At 44.3% G+C, this 18,225-nt stretch overlaps 1 protein-coding gene across 18 annotated transcripts in view; it reads left to right on the plus strand.

The window, feature by feature from the left end:
* Nucleotides 1-18,225, plus strand: part of LOC119024655 (zinc finger protein 469) — a 196,665-nt gene that overhangs the window by 44,562 nt on the left and 133,878 nt on the right. For 13 of the 18 annotated variants that reach the window (XR_005076558.1, XR_005076559.1, XR_005076557.1 and 10 more), the window contains one exon: nucleotides 4,009-4,062. The gene's annotated coding sequence lies outside the window, so the exon portion shown is untranslated. Of the gene's footprint in view, nucleotides 1-4,008; nucleotides 4,063-5,496; nucleotides 5,594-18,225 lie in introns of those variants that run through there. The other 5 variants (XM_037107636.1, XM_037107632.1, XM_037107631.1 and 2 more) reach the window with 3 other exon arrangements.

Consider the following 18,225-nt stretch of genomic DNA (forward strand, 5'->3'; position numbering starts at 1 on the left):
TATGTGTAGAGAAATAAACTACTGTATGTACTGTATATTATAGATCCTTCATGCAAAACACACATCTGGTGCTTCTTTTTTCCATTTATTCAATTTATAATGTTTCAGTTTTTTTAATATTGTAGAATTTCAAAGATCTCTACCCGATGAGTCACTTCATCCTGTCATTGTCGTTGGTCCTGGCATTGCGAGTATGGTTGCCCCGACTTCATCAGACATCAAAGACAGGATGTCAGTCACTGGGGCCTGTTCATTTTCAGACTTCCCACATTGTTGTTCCGACATAAATAGCGGAGAGAATTTCGAGATCAAACTTCGGGCCTCTCGGTTAAACAAATCGCTCGTGAAAAAAAAAACTGTGAAAAATGCAAACAGAGGTCCGAGGGGAGGGATGGCTCTCTATCTCATGTTATACTTTTCCCATACAAATGAGGCAATTGGCTGCTGTTTCTTGGTTCCACTAAGAGATAATTAAAACTTTCCCAGGGAGTCAGTTGAATGAGATATGTTCTGTTGATTGTGGCAGCCGGCACTCAGAAAGCAAGTAAAACTAAGATCTTGTTGACACATATGGTTTATTTCCCTGTGGCCGTGAGCTGTAAATCACTTCCATTTCGTCAGCCCTTCTCTGGTGTACAGATTACCATTTATTTTTGTTTGTGTGCATGTAACTGCTGCACCTCTTGCCGCGATACTTATCAGCATTCCTCCTGGCTGCTTTCGGTTTATGTCAGTGTGAATGGCAGAGATAGTGTCAGGGTGTGGGGGGGTTGAGAAGCCAAGCAGAGAGAAGACTGGCTGTGTGTGTGAGTGTGTGTGAGTGTGTGAGTGTGTGGTTGTGATAAAATCCTGAAACCAGGAGCACACCACTCGTTCATTTTTGGCAGGAGATCTGCGTCACTGGAGAGGGAGAATAGCAGCAGCAGCAGCAGCAGCAGCAGCAGCAGCAGCAGCAGCACGGCCAACCGTTCTGCCAACCTCTCTGTCTCACTCACTCCTGGAAACAGGTCTTTTCCACTCTTTATTAGATCTGATTTATACTTTTTGTAAAGCATTGAACAACACAGGTTCGTGACATTATGCATGCTTTGGCGCCGAGAGGATGTAGAGCGAGCGAGTGCTCGGAGGGGCTAACCAAATAAGAAGTGCTGCAAACAGGCAGCGAAAAAACTCAAGCCTGCACCGACCTTATGCTTTCATTACGGTGCCAGAAAACTGTCCGATCCGGCGAGAGACCGTTTCTCATTCAATTACGTGTTCCATGTGTGCGTTCCAAGGCTTCATGCACAGCGGCTTCTGAGCAGACCCCGATCTTTCACACACATCCTCATCTCCAACACTCAACTCGTTGCCTATCAAAACAGGGCTGCGCAGGGTCTGTCTGGCACTTGTGTGTGCGGATGTGTGTTTTATATGCATCTGTACACTGTATGTGTGCGCTCATTGTATTTAAGGGGTTATTTCCCAGAGTGTAGGTTCAGGCACGTGCCACGTTGTTAACCCTTTCCACAGTTCAGCGCAGTGCTGCAGGCACTCAACATAGATCTTGCTGAAGTGGAATGTGCGCAGGTGTTTTATGGCACCTGCGTCATCCATCGGAGCGCCGTGCCATGAGCAGAAGTCTGGGATCGTAGTAAAATTTGTTTTGTTATTTAGTTTACGAACAGAATCCCGTGAGAAATGAATTCTCTGACCTGCACGAGTTTGGAGCGTAGCTTTGCTTGTCAAAACTGCCGTTTCCCAAACCGTTGTTTTGTGGCCTCTCTAGTTCCAAAAATCTAACATGTTGTCAGGCTTTTTGCCTGAGGTGTTTTTGCCAAATGACAGAAGTAGTTATGGCTCAAAATGAATGATCTGGAATAAATTATGACCCATTTTTACGTGACCCGGAGATACTCTCAGTGTGTATTGTGTAACTGTTAACCTGCGCAGTGTAGTTTATTGCTTCTTGTGATGGGTGTTGTTCAGCAACTTCTTGTGAAATTGAGTTGTGCATTGACAGATGCGCCTACGGGATATATTTTCTTCTAAAGACGAACACAGATGGGAACATTCTGTTCTGTCACGATGTGATCTGGTTAGTTATTTGCACACCATAGCTTGCCATAACCGTACCAAATAGCAACATGTTTGGCAGATGAAACTTGCACCAACTACAAAGTCCTGCTGAGGGACAGATTTGCTGCACTCGATAAACGTGTGGGAACTTTTTGTGCAGAAAGCGGTCGGGCAGCCAAATGAGATGATTTTTTTTTTAATGCTGATGTCATGACATTGTTCTGATGGCCCATTATTCTGAAACCCCAGTAGTAACATCTGCACTGAAGTTCCTCAGAGACGTCCCAGTGTACAAATGTTGTTCTCAAGATGTAAGAAAACATGTTTGTTTGGTGTAGACCACAACAAATGTCACATTGTCATTAAACCCACACTAATCGTGAATCATGTCGCAATTGTAATATCTGTTGAAATAATCACAATATGAGTTCTTGACCATATCATGCAGATAATACTACTCATGTAGCTTTAGCACATCTGTGGATGTGCTTTTCTATGTGTGATCTGGGTGAAGAGACACATAACTATTTACATAGCAGTGATACCTGACCCTGTTGGGACCTGAACAAAGTGTAGAAATGATGTCAGGGTTTGGGTCGGGTTACGTTACATCTGTTCACATCGTGCTTTCACGTTCTTTAAGTTTTATGTCTGTAATCAGAATAAACAGGCACCATGGTAACAACTGCTACACGGGGTAACATAAACTCAGCGCTTCAGTTTACATTAACCGCGTCGGGCTCGAGTCGGATTCAGACACATCAGGACGGGCTTGGACTCTGTCAGGTTCAGAAACCCAGAATCCACTGATCAACGGGTGGCAGTGACACGCCCAGATATGCAGAAATGCAGCTCGATAAACACTGATACAAACAATGCTGGATTTACAATACTTGGGCTTTGCAAATGATTTATGGCGGAAGAAGTGTACTCAACACACATTTGGAGTCGCGAGGATACACGCAGAGCATTTCATTGACACTGAATCTGAACAAAACTTTTGTTTGTCTGCAAGTAAACTCCTCGGAGCATCTTTCAGGTGGAGCGAAGGATGGACCCCATCACAGACCCAGACAGAGAGAATTCAGTCTGGCCTGGATTTTAGACGCATTCTTGTTTTCTTTAGTTTTAAATCATTTTTAAGTGAAGTTTACTGTTCGGTTTTTACTGTTATCTTTATAGTTTCTGTCATCTTTGAGACGACAGTTTATTGTTCTATAGTTACTATCCGGCCTCGGTGCATGTCGTTTGCCAAACCTCTTTTCACGGAGTCGCTGCTCCACACAAGATAAACTTTTAAACCATATATGAGTACTTTATTTTATTTCACACCAGTACTACGATCAGTGCCTGATACTGTAACCACTAACAGACACCTGGTTTGCCTGGCATCAGTTGGTGCTGCCTGTTTACTCTGCTTTGTTTGTTTTGTGTCTAAGACTACTGGCTGTAAAGCAGATTGTCCCGCAGGAACAAGAAAAGATTTACGTCCCGTTTTACGATGGCTGTTCTTGCTTAGCCCCGTTCTATATCATTACAGTACCCTCAATAATCGGCACATGCTCATCTCTCCTGCCATGTCCTGCCAAGCGTTTACGACTGCTAAAGATTCCCCGCATGTGGAGAAGTTGCGCTGAGAGATAAGAGGCACTTGTGACATGAGAGTTGCGTTTGGCCGCAGAAATCGTCTCAGGAGGAGTGAGGGGTTTATCAGCGTCAGTAAAGGTCTCACTCATCTTTACAGTCTGCTACGAAGAGCGAAGTGACGCTGCCGCTGCGCTTTGATCTCCACTCATTTTGCTCCAACATCACTAATGGATCAGATAAATCAGACGTTACAGTCGCTGAACTCTGTACTGTAGATTCCTGTAAATGGCCTGAGGATGACCGAGTTTATTGGCAGCGTCGGACCACAGCTGTGTAACATATTTTCCCTTTTGTGTCTCGCAGACCCAGTTTTGACCTTCGCCTTGACTGATTTGCAGAAGACCAAAAGCCTCACAGGTATGAACTGAGTCTTACCCTCCAAAAGGTTTGGCTGAAAGATGATTTAATCTCTCCCATAAGCAAGCAGCTATAGACCCACACACACACACACACACACACACACACACACACACACACACACACACACGCCCCTCTGTTTGTCTGTCTGGTTGTGGTTAAAAAGCTTGGATATCATTTTGATCCATAGTTCCGCCTCTCTTCGCCTTCCACACTGTGTGAATCCGATGTTGTGATTTTAATTGCTTGCTCTTTGCTTTAATTACATGCAAGAGCGCTTCGTTTCTGTGAGCATATTCTCTCTCTGGCAGCTTGTTTATGTATGGATACGGGTTTTATTGGTCTGGACGATGCTCAAACGATAAGCGAGCAGCCAGCGATCTGTTTTCAGAGCAGCTCCATCAGGCCTGTAAACAGAGCGGGGCCGGGGCGCAGACACAATGAAACAGAGACTTAGTCCATTTTCTGCTGCTTTGATCCACATTACAGGCCCTGCTGGACCGCGGCGTGCTCCCCCGCTTCACCCTCACCGCTAATTGGCTCTGCTCTCCCCACTTTATTAATGTTGACTGCAGGACAGTGACCAGAAGATTAGCGAGCAGCATGCTTGTTCTCATGCTCCGTATTGATCCGCGGGCGATTATGAGGGTGTGTGGTTTGTGTGTAAAGTGCGATCGGGCTACGTGTTTGCTGTCTACGCATGTGTGTGATCTGACAAGGCCTTGTTTAGAGAAGTGAGTAAGCCCTGGAGGTTCGTCAAACCCCTGCACTCTGTATCACAGTGAGGCCGTTAAGTCATCTCTGTTTTCCTGGAAGCGGGCAGGCTGAGTGTGGTGCTGCTCAGGAGCGATCGTGTAATGCTGGACATTACACGATCCCGTAACTGTGTGACTCAGGCGAGCTGTTAGTGAGACGGATTAATCAACGAGTCGATGTCCACCACCCTAATGCTCGGCAGCATATCTCCTCACTGGTGAATCACATCTAGCAGGAAGCCCCGGGAGCAGTTAGTGTACCGGTCGATGGTGGGAAACAGAGAGGTCGAGAGGGAGAGAGAGCACACAGTCAAGATAGATATATAGATACTTAAACACCTACTGATACGGAGGTTGCACTAAATCTGGCGTGAGTGATTTTTGGCTTTTGGACTGGGCCTGAGGAGGAGGATGTGAAGGAGGCTGGGCTGGGAGACGAGAGGGAGGTGTGGAGGCAAGTCTGGGTCTGACTGGAAACTTGAATGGAGTGGAAACTGGGCTGGAGGCCACTCAGCAGATCCACCTGAACCCTGCCAGAGCAATCAGCTATCAGGAGTTTAGAGAGGGAACCATTTGCCCCCCTAAGTAAATTCAGCGGGGGTTTTGTAGGGATTTGGCCCGCTTTTTGAGCTCTAATGCAGGGATATTTTGGTAAGTGAAGTCCTCTTGTTTTCTGCAGCGGGTGCCAGAGCCTGTCTGCCTTTTTAATGGGATCACAGCAGACACCCCGGGAACCACCGCCAGGTGAAGTGATTCCGCTCTCCACTTCCAGCTGTGTAAACACTCACACACACACACACACACACACACACGCATGCACACACACACGCACTATCACTTCTAATAAAATGCGTTCTGGCTCACGTCGAGGGAAATGCTCACTTTCCCGTTTGCGCTCGCAAGAAAACAAAAGACCATTTTTCGGTTTTTGAGAAAGTTCTTGGCCTTGTTAAAAAACAATGGGGTCACTTGAAAGATGTAAACAACTTTAACAAGAGCCGGTGTTGTCTTTTCTCAGGCTGGGAACGTTCAAAGGAGAATCACACTGTCCTTCCTCTTCCACCCTCTGTGTTGCTTCTGTAGTTCATCCTCTCGTAAATCCCCGACTTCACTCTTTCTGTCAACATTAATTCTGCATGTAGAGTTTGTTTTCCTCCTCCTGTCATTTAGCTTCTCCTGCAACCTTATCAGACCTTCATGTAGTGACATGTATATCTCACATCATCCACTTTTTTATGTATCACTGCTGAAAATGTTTATACTCACAAAGCGTATACCGTAGCTGCAAACCTTTTATTAAAATCTGTGCTCTTGGTCATTTTCGGGCGCAGCCGGCGCGGCCTGTGGACTGGAAGGCAGGAAGGAGGAAACGGACTTAGTGGCCGGGCAGTAGCTGTACTGTTAAAGGCATTTGGACTTTAAAGCTCCATTGTTTATGTAACCAAGAGAAAGTCGAGACTCCCTCATGGCCCTTTTGAAAAGCAGATGCCGGAGATTTTTGCCTCGGCATTTTATGGCTTATTTGCTACCAAAGAGATTCAGAGATTTCTTATGGGACTAAATCTTTCTTCGCTTTGCACGTGTCATGCCGAAGTTGTGCGTAAAGAGGGGCTTAGCTCTCTTTAGTGTAATCATACTTGTTTACAGCTCATACTCTGGTGTTTGGACATGAACTGATTATTGTCATAATCTGTCCATTGTTACATTTAAAAGGAAAAAAAAAAACGCTTTTTATGACGCAAGCCTGCATCAACGCATGCTGCACTCATTAACCAACCTGGACCCATCTGTAAAAATAAAATAATACTTATCTAACGTGTTTAACTGCTCTCTTTCAAAACTACTTACAATGAGTAATAATTAGTCATGTGCACTTCTTTGCCAGGACATATGGTTTTAATTTTTTCGCAGGTGTAGGATAGAAAACCGTGATGTTGCACTCATGCACACGATGCGTTCAGTGAGGACATGTGTGCCGTATGCAGACTCATTTGTGTATTAAAGACAGACTTGCAGCACAGATATAATACAGTAATTCACGGAACCGTTCAGAAACTAATCTACAGTTTCCACACTAATTTTCCAGCCCTGGTGATGATTGCAGTGCATCAGCTCTCAGCTGTTTTTACTTTACATCAAGGCTGCCCACAACGCAACCCAACCACCCCTTCTTAACAAGTCGTTTAGTTTCCTATTCAGCCTTGAAGGGCTTAATTTTTCATTAAACAAGGAAAATATTCTGCCATTTGGGTGACATAATTCCACGTGCTTGAGTGAGATCGCTGCAGTAGTATCAATAATGTGACGGCTGAGAGATATTGGTCACTGACAACACTGCCGGCCTCAGAGCCACCACGCTGATAGTTTGTGGGAGCAGTACACAAATCATCCCAAGCGCAGAGGAGCTATAGTGCTGACAGGACTTTCATAACCAGATAGTCTTATATAAGGCCCCGTGTCACAGGTCTCGCTCAGTGTGTGAGCATATTTTTGTGCTTCTTGTGTGCAGCCAGCTGGAAGGTGAGATGTTTTTAATAACTAACCAGCCATGCCTTGTAGCTACAGGAGGAGGGTCCAGCCGAAGGCGTCAATCAGACAGTTTCTCATGCCAGGACAGACAGACTGGTCCTACTAAGACCACGTTGGCCCCAAACTGAATTTCACCATCCTGCAGAATGTTTGTTTTTTTCTTTAGCTTGTGTTTACTGATGATTTATCATTTCGACGGACATTTTTGCATTTGTACAGTGTTTGTTTCTCAGTAAATTGTCATCATTTCTCAGAAAACAAGTAGTAATTTACTTGAATACCATCACGTCTGTTCATGTGATCCCCTTGAATACAAAGTTTGGGCAACAATAGTGAATTTAAATGTGTCTGCAGGACACAGAAAACTTTCCACTGCATGTTGTTTGAAGGAAAACAATCTTTTAAAGTGCCAGAGAATCGTTTCTCCAGACATTTTCTCACAGTGTGATTTTCCTACAGTCACTTGTGTTTTACCTGGGCTGTCGGTACCTGCAGACCTTCACCAGGGTTGTGCATTCTGAGACAACTTGCCAGTCCCTGCCCTCCCGGACTGCATTAGTCCGTGTGTTAGCTCAGAGCTCAGCCTTATTGAAAGAGTCTGGACTCTCGTCTCAGCTGTTTGCTCAGCTGGATGACTCAGGTCTCCTCTCAGGTCCAGTCAGCTGCTGTCCTGCTGATGTGCCACCAAGCCTCCAGACATTCAGTCCTGCTGAGGCCCCTGATTGGTCCACACTCATGAGCTGGTGTCGAGGTTTATTTGAATATACAGTAAACTGTGTATGTCATGCATTGCCAAAACATCTGTTTTGCCCTATGGATGGAGAGACCTCATGTGCAGCCTGGCTCATGGTATAGTGTAGTGTGTGTCATTGTGCACATGTGATGTGTGTGTGTATATATACACACACACACACACACATATATATACTCATGCTCTTATATCTTATATGAAACTTCAAAACTTCTTTGGTACTAACATAAATGTGTCTTTAGTTTTACCATCTCTGGCATGCAGCATATTTGTGAATTACTAATTTAGTAGTTTATTTATTCTTTGACTCCTGATTACAGCTGGTTTATTCTGGCAAAGATCTGGTATGGCTGAAGAAGTTTTACTGGAAAACTGAGTCGATAAGTAAATTAATTGGTTACTCGATCAAGAGAAAATGAATCACAAACAGTTTTGCGAATCAGTTAATCAAATGATTTAATTATCTACTTAGATCAAGTGAAAAGGCCAAACAGAATCTGGTTACAGCTCCTTAACTGTGAGGATGTCGTGCTTTTTCTCAGGCAAAAAAAAAAAGGTTTTATAAAACTGTGAAGCTGTGATGGACATTTGAAAAATGTAATGATGTCTAATAATACTGAGCACAACATGTGGTTGTGATCTGGTGTTGGATAATCTGAACAGTATCTGTGTTTGTCTCATTCACTTGTTTAAACGAAGGCCTTCGACAGTCAAAATAGCCTGTGTGATTTACCCGTTTTGTATATTTGTCCTGCCTGGCGACCCCTCCTCCAGTGACACTCAGGCTTCCACCGTGACCCAGCGGTGCACTGGATTAGCAATTCAGTGAGCTGAGAGGCAGCTGAGTGATATACTGTGTGTATAAAAGTAAGGGGCGTTAAGTGGAACACAAGCCAACAGCAGTAAAAGCCACAATACATCTGGCACGACGTGACTTTTCTGCAGCATATCCATCCTTGGCCTTAGTAGCGTGTGTGTGTGTGTGTGTGTGTGTGTGTGTGTGTGTGTGTGTGTGTGTGTGGGTGTGGGTGTGTGTGTGTGTGTGTGTGCACAGGTCCCAATTCCCTAACCTGGAGTTTTTTGCCTCACAGGGTGACCCCATGAGCTGATTTATGCTTAGATTTCATTCCATTCATTCCGTAATGCTGGGTGGGTTTCAGCAGGAACTGGTAAATCTCCCAGTGAAATGTGTGTCACATGCGGCTGACATTAAAAGCTATACATTATAAGATATACATTATAAGATATACATTATAAGATATACATTAACGTCTGCTCAAGAGTCTCGCGTGCATTAAACGGCTTGGGAAGGAGCTCTCGAGGGAAGAGCGATGCAGGAACTAAACACATGCGTGAGACACTCTGTGCAAGTTTGTTTGCTTTGCAGCACACATATCTGGCTCTACATCTGTGTGTGTGTGTGTGTGTGTGTGAGAGAGAGAGAGAAAGAGAGAGAGAAGGAGAAAAAACAGCAGTAGCCTAATTTTGTGGAGATAGTGGAATCATTAAGCCACATCTCGGTAATGGAGACTAATGTGGGATTACGCAGACGTAATGACATGGAATGTTTGAGTAGCAGCAATCAGCGTGGAAAACTGGAGTGATATGGAATTTCTTTGACAAGCTTTCATTCATATTTATAAATGGTTACCAATGTGGAAAAATATGGAAGGGTGGCTTACCTAGGGGAAAATGTAGGACACGGTCTCGGAAATGTTCTCACTTATCAAATATGACCGTGTCCTCAGAGACACAACAGTGACCTTCAAGGATAAGTTCACCCAAAAATAAAAGTCAAAGTCGCTGTCTGTCACTGATGGAAAGTCAGGTGAAGTTTCGTAGACCACAAAACATTTCTAGAGCTTCACAGCAAAACAGCGTTGTGGTTTCTCCTAAACAGCTGAAGCAGACGTTACAAAAACAACCCAAAACATAAGAATGGCACCATAAAGCTTGTGTAGTGTGATCCAAGTCTCCAGAAGCCTCAGGTTCCCAAACTGATTTGAAAATACATTTTTGACACCACTGTTTTAGCTGTTGATCTAAAACCATCTGAAGTGGGCGCAAAAGCTTGGCCACACTTTGAGGGTATATATAACTATACCAAACCCAAACCCACAATTTGGTGTCTCTCAGACTTGGGTTACTTTGGACTCATGTTATGTTTCTTTTTTTATTGTTTTTTTTTTTTCAAAGTTCCCATATGGTCCCAATATACTTCAGTTGTTTTGGAGAATGGTGCATTTCTGTTTTGCTGCAAATCTCCAGAAACGTTTAGTGGATACAAAAACTTCTTCTGACTGGAATATTTAACATTTTACCATTTTTTGGGTGAACTTATTCTTTAATCACCCGGGAAGAGTGATTGCGTCCTGGGCCTTTGTGAGCATCGACATCAGGAAAATATCTACAGAATATGGGGTCACGACAAAACGAGTTTCCAGAGTGTGTTTGCTCTGTGCTTTCTCGTACCACGCTCTGCTTCATGTGGAGAGGCTGATGTCTGAGATACTGATATGATACAGGACTATAACTCTGAGACGGATATACATTTTCCAAAATGACGCCATAGCATAACGCGTACAAGATTAGGCTTGCCTCTGCCTCCACTTGGACAGCAGTCAGTGATCATTTCCTTGGCTTGCTGAGTGAGGGCCTGGCTGGGCGTTGGGGGAGGAGGAGGAGGAGGAGGAGGAGGAAGAAAATGAATGACCAATTTGTGTTTTTCTAGGAATCAGGAGTTTTGGAGAGGACTCATTCACCCCCATTTACCCCCCCTGGCCTGCCCCCTTCTGCCTATAGACTGTACCCCCCTGAGCTGAGGAGTATATGAGTGGTCAGACCGCTGTGCCCCCCTCATGCTGGGGTTGACTGGATGCATTTATAAATGCAGCTCTCTTCTCCAGCCTTCCATGTCTGCTTCCTCTTCACCCCTTCACTATTACTTCCCCCACTACTCTCCCTTCCCATTGCTTCATCGTCCTCTTTTTCCTCCCTACCTGCCCCCCAACCTTTGTGGGAAAGTACTCAAAGAAGAAGGCTTGGCCATCTATCAAGCGGCCCATTAAAAAGAGCTGCGCCTCCAACAGCAAAGCAATGAATCAATCCTTGTTACTGTCAATAGATCTGTGGAAAAGGAAGAATGTCAACTGCACAACAATCCAACACTGACATTAACATTTTATTTATGTATATTCTCATAAACGCGTAGCTTTATTGCTCTTTCCGAGGGTGTTTTCAATTTAGTTTGATCAAACTGTAACTCGTCCGATTGAGTTTTGGACGCAGATCATACTATCAGCCTGCGACGCACTGCCAGGTACAAAACGCAGTAAAAAGACTTGACAAAGAAACGCCCGATGTACTGTAGTAAAACCGCCGGTATTAAACATAGTTAAACATGGCATACAGTATATAAAATGCCACACCAGCCGAAAATCGTTAAACGTCAGTGCGCCGCGCTGAGGTACAGCTTCAGCCATTCATAAATCCACATTCATGAATCCTTGGATTTATACATCGCTGCCAGTTTTACCACCCTATCCATTTCCTGCACTAGATGTGGCTTATGACATTGATATGACTGGAGCTGTTATGACAACTAATAATACACCTGAAGGGATTTATTTTTGAAGCTATTTCCTAACATAGCTCTGGTTGTTTCTTCTCTGCTGCCATGTCTTCTGACATCCTATAGGAATGGAAAGCAAACAGTGCCGGTGTGTAGGCGTGGGCGGGAGTTGTTCTTTTGGGGGTTTCAAGCTGTTTCTCTTTACTCCAGATATCACTGCTGAGATTTAAAGTTCTGACTGCTCCAGCGCACACAGCGCTGCAGAGCGGGTCCCACACTATCCTTTTTATTTCACATGTCCACTGACAGTTAAGTGTCTAAAATTACTGCCAGTACACTTTAAATCCTTAATAGCCAAAATACTTAAGGTCAAATCACGAGCATGAGCAATCATTCCCGACCCTGGGAACACTTATCTGTGATGAAATATACTAAACTAAAGGTTTGATTACCAGCGTTTCCCATATTAGACTCTAATGTGATGACACAAGAAAGAGTTCAGTTCATGAAAGAACTGCAGCCGAAAACTCCAGAAAAGCAAGTAAGTAAGCTTTAAGAGTGTTTTATCTGCGACAATAAACTTGTTTCAGAGGTTTGAGAGCTTGAATATGTTTTACAATCACATGATGTGACTCTGGAATAAGCTTTACTATAAGGAACGAGCTGCTCTGGTCTATATTTACCTACTGGTAACTGCTCCCTTGTTCTAAAGTATATCATAGCACTCAGAAAAACTCTCTGTCTTTTTTCAGCCAGCTTCTTGCACAGAATGACGGGTCCAACACGAACACAGGATTGTCTGTCAAAGGCATAAAACAGTTGTAATTATTTTACATGAGTCATTTCTGTTTCTTGTATTTCCACAGGCAGAGCTCAGCCCATTTGTATTCTTAAGCAAAGAGCATGAAAAAAGCAAAATAGATAAATAGATAAATAAATGAATAACATGAAAACTTGTACGTTCACTTGTCCCACTTTGCTCAACACGTTCTGCTGATTTGTGTTGCCCTCAGCCAGCGCCTGTCGGAGTTGTTAACAAAGACGCTGATTACATGTAATGTCATGACCTGCAGCTAAAGCTGCGCTTGGAAAGAGTTTTAAGCAAAGATGCATCAAACAAATCTTAAATCCACAGAGCACAGCTGGCTGTTTATTCAGAAACCTTCTCTGCGCAAGTGATGAAACAAATCCCGACCTTTTCACCCACATCCCTCCCAGACCCTCACCAAGACAAGCTTCTTTCCAAGGTCCAGGGAGTGCACATTTCACTGACGTCATGTTACTATACGTCCTCACAGTTCCTATGTATTCCTCTGGCTGCCAACATGGGAACCTGCAGATCTTTGCGTCTCCTCCAGAGTGAGCGACACAGACGACTGACAGTTATTCTGCAATAATGATGGAAAAGGCTTTGATTTACGAGGTGCAGGTTTTTCAGATGAGACTCGACTGTGAATCAAGGCATTATTAAACCATTTAACACTGTGTTTGTCAAAGATAAAGATGATATTGTTGGACTGCCGTCTTTCTTGTTTTAATGATGTCACTTTTTATTGGTCACGGGGGATCTGTTCTTCGGTGCTTACAAGAAAGATATTGGGTGGAACACATTTATGGACCCAATACATCATCGGCCTGTTTCATCACGCTACGCATGCTTGCACACGCATTCTCATGCAAACTCACGTCTGCAGATATCTCGAAGGCTACGTGTCTCTGTTGTCTCTGGGGCAGATCAGGATACTGATGCGATCGGGAGCAGCGTAAACGTGGATTGTATTGTCTCGTTTGGACTGTTGGACCGAACGTATACTCTTTTTCCCAGAACGGCCTGCTGGCTGTTACACTACTAAGTTTCCTCTGCAGTGCTCGGTTGCCATGTTTATGTTTCTGTTTCCCATTTGCATGCTGATTGAGTCAAAAACAGACAAGTGGATTTGCGCGCAGCTTGGCAGGATCTTATCTGCACTTTTCAATGCCTCCACCACAACAGCAGAGTTTGCCCCTGTGTCTTTCAGTTCTTCCCCTCCTGTAGGCACAGAAGGACTGATGTTAATAATTTCACTGCTGGACTCTGTCCTGTGGGCCCATATGGTTTTACTGGGATGGATCAGGGTTATTAATCGTGCTCTGTTGCCTGTGAAAAATGAATGTGATACATCTATTGTACTACAGCAGAGTCTGCTGAGTGAAATGTCTTAAACACTCGGTCTGGACAGCGCCAGGATGTTTCATCAGGTGATCTGACTGCAACGTTCGGTGCAGTCAGATTCCCCGAGGACACTGAGCGGACACAATATATGTGAAGCGATGTGAACAGCTCATTCCCTGATCTATTTTATGTCTTCCACCTTTTTCTCTTGCACCAACAGTGAGGTCCATATATCACGTCCGTCATGTGCTTATGTGACTGCATTGTCCCTGTTTTCCCCACAACATTGTCACCAAGACAAATCCATCGACTGTTAATTTGTTTCACTTACCAAGAATACGGTTGGCCAGTGAACTGATTGGCTCAATCACATCTGAGCATCCATTTGCTTTGATCCTGGCTGACATCAGGCTCTGACTGTTTCCAGACTGGCTCTCATACCAGCATTTCCTTTGAGCCAACAGCTCGTATCAAACACAGGAATAAAATTAGATATCCCCCCTCAGTTTTGAAACAAAGCCATTCGATTGGCCGTGATGGACTATTTCCATCATTATGATTGGTCCAGAGCTCACAGAAGCGTGACTTGAAGTTCGCCAGCAGTCATTACCACTTCACCTTTCCCCTGCTTGGCCACCAGCGCTCTGTGAGCGTACTGTAAAAATCATAGTTAACTCTGAATAAGTCTTAATTAAAACATGCATTCATCTTGATAAAGCACCAAAAGATTAAAATGATAACAACTATGAGACAGTAATTAGGCTTTTTGCAATGATTTTAAGAAGGTCTTTAGATTATTAAGTTGTTTGTATTTGCCTATAAATGTCTTATAATCTCACAATAAACACAAATAACACAAAATAATGTAACTAAGCATCTTATAAAGGCTTAGTAGGTCCTTATTACCTTTTAACTAACTAATGTTTTCCTCCTGTGTTCCCCCTGGTTAGTCTAGTTTGTATGTTTTCCTGTTATCTGGTGTCCTCTTCACTCTTTTTTGGTTCTCCTGCTGTTTTTCCTGGCCTCGGTCCTGTTTTCATCCATGTGTCTCCTGTGCCTTTCTGCGTAACTGTGACAGTTACGCAGAAAGGACTGAAACGTAACACAGGCAGGCAGGCAGGGAGTATAACAGGAAAGCAAGCTTTGATACTGATAATCAAAGTCTGAAATCCAAGTAACATTAAAGCAGGCAGAGGTTAATACCAAACTAGAAAACCACAAGAACTGAATCTGGAACACTGGGAAAACACAAGGACTGGATAACAGGCTCAGAAGCACAGGAGACGCGTGGATGACTACCACAGTTTGTAGTATTGCCCTTCAGTTTTGCAGGTTTTCACTTTTTATCCCCGTTCTCTTTCATCTTGAACTGGGACTGTGACCGTTGCCGTGACTGTGTTTATCCACTGCAACACTTTACGTCTCTGCTGTCCCTGACATGAATACAAATGTTTACTCCTCTCTTGTTTTTTTTCTCCCACCAATCCTTCTCATTAGTCCACCGCCTGCAGGCACACATATTACGGCCCGTGCCGACTACTGTATATATACGTTGCGTAGGTCTTTAAACTCTCTCTCGCCCTGACGTCATGCTTTTGGGTTGTGACAAGTAGCAGTCCCTCTTCCCAGCAGAGCTGTAGCGCACGCTAACCGAAGTGAGGTCACCACAGTAAAACAACACAGAAAGTTTCCTAAGGTCGTAAAGGCTGGCCGCTGAGTGTTTGGAGCGCGAGAGGAATACGTCCTGGATAATTGGCGGGATAATTTCCGTAGCGGCAGCTGAGGTCAGGCATGGGCCTCCTTCCCCCGCTGTCCGCAGCGCACACATACGGTCGGAGCCCCTCATCTGCCCTTCCTCCCATCACCATAACATCTAACGTCTAATTGCAGTTTTTTTTTCCCTTTGCTCCACAATTCGCCCCAACTTTTGGCCACACTCGCCTCATGTGTACCCATTCTGGTCTGTAATTGGGTTGTCCCGTGGAGTTATGGTCACTACTTGGAGATAATGTCTTGTCGCCAGCTGTTTTTGAAGGTGGATTTGGGACTGACCTCCTCACCAAAATAAAAAGAAACTCTTGACCTGAGCTGGTTTAATGAGCAACATGTCCACCGCACACTGGAAACATGTGACCCAGATAAATACAGAAAACTATGGATGAAAATGGCCAGACAGCTTTAGAGCTGTGTGGATAACAGACAGGATAGCCTGGACCTGGACACAAGGTCAAAGATCATGTGCTGATGTGTAATGACATTTTGTCTTATAATCATAAAAAAAGAGGCGAACTGATTAAGTACATCACTGAAAATTTCATAAATCAGACTGATTTCTTTTGGGGTTTTTTTTATTGAAGGCAGTGGAAAAGGCTGTAAACGCAATTACGTGAGATGGTTCAGTCAGTCACAGCTGTGTTTATAGCCATCTGATCAATAATCACTTTCCTCTATGATCCTCACTAACTCCACTGTCTTTATCAGGTAGTCACTAACTTTTGATGCTGGCATGATATTTTGTAGTTTATCATTTTAGCTAAAAACTGCTGTTGCAAAACAATAAACTGAAAGACTGTAAAATTCTGTGTAGAGCTGAACTGCTGATAATGCTTTGTGAATGTATCATCGTGAGTCACGTCCTCAGCCACTTAATTAATATTTTAATAAGTGCAGCTTAAACAGAAGCAAATTACTCTAACAAGTATCAGATGGACGCTGCACATCTTCATTCGATGTTGCAGAAAACCAGAGTTCTTCTCTGTGTTTGCATGTGGACCTTATCTCCACTGTTTCCTACGCTCATCAATTGTCTCTTCTTTATTTCCTGTCTACTTTTCCCCCCTCACATATTTCTGTCTCCTTCACCTTCCTTTGCTCCTAAATCAGCTGACCTGATCTCGCTGTACGCCTGTGCGTGCTGCACTGCAGCGTGGATCTCTGTTTGTCGTGATCCCTCGTTGTTTACGTCCTCTCTCTGGTTGTGCTCGCCGCACAGCGCCAGCCCCTCAGCTCCTTCCATCCAGGCCCAGCCAGCACAGCGTGTTGGAGACTCGCTCTGTGGGTGGGAGGCAGTTGCATGCGAGGCACACTCTGGGCCGCGTGCTGTTGGCTTTTCTCCCCTTTAAACCTCTGTAGCTTTTCTCCTCACTCACTCCATTTTCCTTTTTTCCTCCTGTTCTGCGGTGGGGGGAAAAACTTACGGTGCGGTTTATTTGTTCTGGTCTGGTGTCGGTTCTCACATGTCCTTGGCAGGCTTTCATACCTCCATGACAGTAGCCTGGATTGGGAGGGATTATCGTGATACCGTGTGCGCTTTGTGTGTCCGCCTATCTGTTCACGCTGATGCCATTTGCGGTGCTATTTTGACAAAAAAATGTACATGCGTTCATTGTGGCGGTGACATACAGCCTGTCACCGTTAATGTTGGAGCCTCAACGTGCTGTCAGTGCCAGTGCGTTTCCCTGCCACAGCGCTTTGGTATTAGCATCCAGAGACTCATCTTTCCCTTCTCCCCACCTCATGCGTCTGTCTGTTTTGTTTATGTTCCTCCTCGGAGAATGAGGCCGACCTTCCTGGAGGGAACACGAGGCCTGCAATTCAGCTGGTGATTTGAGGGAAATTAATGAGGGGGTTTAAACTGAGGGGAGGGCTCGGGAGAAAGAAGAAGGGTTAAGTGAAAGGCAGAGTGGGAGCTGAGCTGTTTCCATCTGCTAATCCTAAATTGCAGCCACTGGAAGACAGTGACCTCCTCCGAACATGTGTTCACCATTAATCCAGCCGTGGTGAGAGGCCTGTTTTCACCAGGAGAGAAAGACGAGACAGGAGAGGAGTTTGCCCCTCAGCCGCCATATTATTCACACCATATTTATGTGCATCCTGTGCGTCTCCGTGTGTGCGTGTGTGTTCTTAAAATACGATACTAGGCATCAGTTATGAAAGAGAGAACATCATCTGTATTTTTCATATGCTCCCTGCCCCGTGACCAACAAATCAGTTTCATTTCTAATCTGAAGTGAGTCATGTTCAATTAAAGTGAAATACTGTGCGAGTACAGACGTTCTCTAGCAAAGAGAAAAACAGAAGTATTGTGATTACAGATGTACAAAAAGTTCTCTGCGGACAAACCAAGATAGAGTACGGGCTTCAGCTGTCGAGAGAAACAAACTTGAGTATGTTATTGGTAAATAGAGGTGGTTGAGTTATTCCCTGCTTTTTCCAACCGCGATTGGAGATTAGATATTCCATGTCATGTCCACAAATATGCTCTGTTGCTAATTAAAGGGCCAGCGATTTGTTACTTTGGTCAGCAGAATCCTTGACACATTGGATCTGTTTAGCGGATGATGACCTTTCCGTACCCCTTATCTCATTTTTTTTCCTTTCTTCCCAAAACATCTCCCCTCCTCAC

Source organism: Acanthopagrus latus, chromosome 8, assembly GCF_904848185.1.
Source record: "Acanthopagrus latus isolate v.2019 chromosome 8, fAcaLat1.1, whole genome shotgun sequence".
NCBI lineage: Eukaryota > Metazoa > Chordata > Actinopteri > Spariformes > Sparidae > Acanthopagrus > Acanthopagrus latus.